This window comes from Tachyglossus aculeatus, chromosome 2 (genome assembly GCF_015852505.1).
Source record: "Tachyglossus aculeatus isolate mTacAcu1 chromosome 2, mTacAcu1.pri, whole genome shotgun sequence".
NCBI classification, from domain to species: Eukaryota; Metazoa; Chordata; class Mammalia; order Monotremata; family Tachyglossidae; genus Tachyglossus; species Tachyglossus aculeatus.
The window spans coordinates 162,794,452-162,799,793 of record NC_052067.1 but is presented as its reverse complement, the minus strand read 5'-3'; positions in this window follow the sequence as shown (position 1 = coordinate 162,799,793).

Below are 5,342 nucleotides of genomic sequence, written 5' to 3'. Positions count from 1 at the left end.
AACTTAGTGTATGCAGAGCCCTGAACTAAGCACTTGGGAGAGTATACTACATTCATTCATTCATTCTTTCCATCATATTTACTGAACACTTACTGTGTGCAGAGCACTGTACTAAGCACTTGGGAAGTACAAATCGGCAACATATAGAGACAGTCCTTACCCAACAATGGGCTTACGGTCTAGAAGGGGGAGACAGACAAAAAACAAAACAAAACAGCATGGTTCAGTGGAAAGAGCATGGGCTTTGGAGTCAGACGTCATGGGTTCAAACCCTGGCTCTGCCAATTGTCAGCTGTGTGACTTTGGGCAAGTCACTTAACTTCTCTGTGCCTCAGTTACCTCATCTGTAAAATGTGAGCCCCCCGGCGGACAACCTCATCACCTTGTAACCTCCCCAGTGCTTAGAACAGTGCTTTGCACATAGTAGGAGCTTAATAAATGCCATCATTATCATTATCATTAAAACAAGTAGACAAGTGTCAATACCAACAAAATAAATAGAATTATAGCTATATACACATCACTAATAAAATAGAGTAATACAGCAGAGTTGGTAGACGTGTTCCCTGCCCATAATGCACTTACAGTTCAGAGGGGGGACAGAAAGACAGGCATTAATAGAAATAAATAAATTATGGATATGCTCGTAAGTGCCCTGGGGTGGAAGGAAGAGTAAATAAAGAATCTGCGTAGTCCTAGGCCCCACTCAGGACCGGACCTGGAGACTTTCCAGTCCTCTACCAGTCTCAGCTATGGGAGGGAGAGTCAAGCAGAGGCCTGTCCATTCCATTCCTAGCTTGGCCAGTGGCTAGCGAGTGGCAGGCTATCTGCTACAAGTCAAAACTCACCTGTGCTGGGTAGCAGCTGCATGGGAGTCTCAAAAGCCCACAACCTTGGTGTCATACTTGATTCCGCTCTCTCATTCATCCCATACATCCAGTCTGTCATGAAAACCTGCCAGTCTCACCTTCGCAGCATTGCCAAGATCCACCCTTTCCTCTCCATCCAAACAGCTACGACACTAGTACAATCACTCATCCTACCCCGACTGGATTACATTATCAGCCTCCTCTCTGATCTCCCATTCTCCTGTCTCTCCCCACTTCAGTCTATACTTCACTCTGCTGCCCGGATTATCTTTCATCATCATCATCATCAATCGTATTTATTGAGCGCTTACTATGTGCAGAGCACTGTACTAAGCGCTTGGGAAGTACAAATTGGCAACATATGGAGACAGTCCCTACCCAACAGTGGGCTCACAGTCTTTCTACAGAAACGCTCTGGGCATGTTACTCCCCTCCTCAAAAATCTCCAGTGGCTCCCTGTCAACCTACACATCAAGCAAAAACTCCTCATTCTTGGCTTCAAGGCTCTCCATCACCTCGCCCTCTCCTACCTCACCTCCCTTCTCTCCTTCTCCAGCCCAGCCCTCACATTCTGCTCCTCTGGTGCTATTTTAGAGGATCTAATTCCTGGAGCCATTTAATATGTTTAACATATTAGTATAATATATTGAATATAGTCACAGAAACCTAAAACAGGACCTTAAACTGAAAGAACTTTAAATAAGATTGATACTTCAAATTTTTATCTGCACATCTTTCCCCAGGAAACATCTGTCCTTCAAGCTTAATACCATGCACATGGGGATGTCACATATGCATGGCAAGTATACCGGCCACCCATCAATCTCGGTGGAAGGCTTAAACAGAACTTTGATCCATGAGCCTGCAAATACATCGGTCTTTGTCAGCCAGTCAATCATATTCATTGAGTGCTTACTGTTTGCAAACCACTGTATTAAGCTCTTGGGAGAGTACAGTATAACAACACACCATTCATTCACTCATTCAATCGTATTTATTGAGCACTCACTGTATGCAGAGCACTGTACTAAGCGCTTGGAAAGTACAGTTAGGCAACAGATAGAGACAATCCTTACCTAACAATGGGCTCACAGTCTAGAAGGGGAAGACAAACAAAACAAAACAAGTAGACAGGCATCAATACCATCAAAATAGATGAATAGAATTATAGATATACACACATCATTAATAAAATAAATAGAGTAATAAATATGTACAAATATACACAAGTGCTGTGGGGAGACATTCCCTGCCGACAACAAGCTTAAAGTCTACTGTGTCCAACCCGATTACCTTGTATCTACCCCAACTCATAAAACAGTGCTTAGCACACAGTAAGCACTTAACAATTATTAGCGTTATTATTCATTTATAAAAGAAAACTAATAAGATGATAACTATTGAGAAATAGCATGGCCCAGTGAAAAGAGCTTGGTCCTGGGAGTCAGAGGACCTGGGTTCTAATCCCAGCTCTGCTAATTTCTTGCTGTGTGACCTTGAGCAAGTCACTTAACTTCTCTGGGCCTCAGTTTCCTCAACTGTAAAATGGGGATTCAATAACTGCTCTCCCTTCTACTTAGACTGTGAGCCCCAGGTGGAACAGGAATTGTGTCCTACCTAACTTGTTTCTATCCCAGCACTTAGAAGAGTACTTGACACATAGTAAGCACTTACTAAATACCATGTTAATAATACTACTACTTGTTCTTGGGTTGTAAATGTAGACAACCAATCTTTGTACACTGATTTATACTATGAATAAATCATTAGTCACCTTATATTGGGGGTTTTTGTTCTTCTACATGTAATGATCATTTTGATGTTAGGTGTTTAAAGCAATGTGGACTACTGGAAAGAGCATGGGCCTGGGATTCAGAGGACATGAGTTCTAATCCTAGCTCTGCCACATGTCTGCTATGTGACTTTGGGCAAGTCACTTAACTTCTCTGTGTCTCAGTTACCTCATCTGTAAAATGGGGATTAAGACTGTGAGCCCCATGTGGGACAGGAACTGTGTCCAACCTGATCACCTCATATCTACCCCAGTGCATAGAACAGTGCCTGGAACATAGTAAGCACATAACAATAATAATAATAATAGCATTTGTTAAGGGCTTACTATGTGCCAAGCACTGTTCTAAGCACAGGGGGGATACAAGGTCATCAGGTTGTCCCACACGGGGCTCACAGTCTTAATCCCCATTTTACAGATGAGGTAACTGAGGCACAGAGAAGTGAAGTGACTTGCCCAAAGTCACACAGGTGACAAGTGGCGGAGCCAGGATTAGAACCCATGACCTCTGACTCCCAAGCCCGGGCTCTTTCCATTTAGCCATGCTGCTTCTCTAGCCATGCTGCTTCTCTTAATAAATACTATTATTGTTATTAGTAGTAGTAGCAGTAATAATAATAATAAAATCAACAGGTGATAATCATGGTTATAATAATAATGATGGTATTTGTTAAGCACTTACTGTGTGTAAAGCACTGTTCTAAATGCTGGGGTAGGTACAGGATTGTCAGGTTGTCCCACATGCAGCTCACAGTCTTAATCCCCATTTTACAGATGAGATAACTGAGGCCCAGAGAAGTAAAGTGACTTGCCCAAAGTCACACAACTGACAAGTAGCAGAGCAGGGATTAGAACCCATGACCTCTGACTTCCAAGCCCGTGCTTTTTCCACTAAGCCACGCTGCTTCTCTAGCGTGAACATTATATGAACGCATTTTTGTCAAGGGCAACAGGAAAGTGAAATTGGCAATTTAAAATGAATACCAAAGGAGTAGAACTGTACCGTTGAAGCAGCAGGGCCTAGTAGATAGAACATGGGCATGTGATTAGAAGAAACTGGGTTCAAATCCTGACTCCACCACTTGTTTGCTGTGTGACCTTGGGAAAGTCACTTCACTTCTCTGGGCCTCAGTTACCTCATCAGGGGATTAAGACTGTGAGCCCCCTGTGAGACAGGAACTGTGACCAACCTAATCAACTTAACAGTTATCATTTTTAAAAATGTCACCTGGGTTAACTGTATGTGTCAAATCTAGGTAGTCCAGTTAAAGATGTATTTGAAGTCTCGATTACAGAAAATTTTCCATTGTAGACCCAGGTAAAGTCACATATGTTGCCATCTTGTACTTCCCAAGCGCTCAGTACAGTGCTGTGCACACAGTAAGCACTCAATAAATACAATTGAATGAATGAATGAATTTGTAATTCTGAATCAGTGTAGTTAGGAACAATTTTGAAGTGGACAGCTACACTTCATGTCATTTTTATAGCTATTATTTTATAGCTATCATTTGTAAAGCTTTTGGACTACAGGCTCACTAAGCTTTATATAGAAATATTTTATTTTGTTTTGGATTTTTTGTGACATCAAGTAAGATTTTTTTTCCTATAAATCTCAAAGTACTTCATGGCCTTATCCCAAATTTTCCTTGCCAATGGGGTTTGTGGCTGGTTCTTTCTGTTCCAAAATAATGGACTAATCTATTGCTTCAGAGCAATATTTACAAATTTACTTCTATAAATAAAACCAAGTTTTGTGATTATTTTTGAAGGAAGTCTTCAGTATCTCAATTCGTTAATGAACAATCAATATTCGGTAAATTGCAAGAATGGGATGGGTAGCTGAACTCTACTGATAAAGTTCATTCATTTGTGCTCACGATCTGATGAAAGATCACCTTTCTGCTCCTTTGCCTTTGGAGATATGAAGACCATCCTAAGAGCTTCTACTAAACAGTTGTTGGATTTTTACTCATGACCGGGAGGGTCTCGGTGGAGTTTGTTTGGCAGTCTTTCTCCAATGATCTGCCAAGACCAGAGATTGTTGACCTTCACTTGATATTGCAATATCCATCTGTTTCCACAAGCCTAACACTAAAGTTCCAGAGTGACAATAGCTGAAAGCCTTCGGGTGTGCATTTATGGTGCCCGGTTGTAAATGCTAACTCCTTATTGATGGATGCAAAATGTTTCCAGATCTGGGCAATAATTTTTGTGTATGTAACTTTGGTCGAAAATAAAGACACAGTATTTTCTAAACATGGAACAGGACACGCAACATACGTGACTAACTAAAATTGCAGTGTGGCTTAGTGGAGAGAGCGTGATTCTAGGAGTGAGGAGACTGCAGTCATTCAAAGGAAAGCAGAGCACTGTACTAAGCGATTGGGAGAATACAGTACAGTAGAGTGGGTAGACTAGATCCCTGCCCTCAAGGAATTTATTAGAACCCGGGTTCTAATACTAGCTCTACCACTTGCCTGATGTGTAGACGTGGGCAAGTCATTTAATATTTCTTTGCCTCAGTTTTCTCATCTGTAATATGGGGATTAAATATCTGTTCTCCCTTTTCCTCAGATCGTGAGCCCCATTTGGGACAGGGACTGTTTTTGACCTGATTGACTATCTCATCTCCACCCCATTGCTTGGCACATAGTATACAATTAACAAATACCAATCCA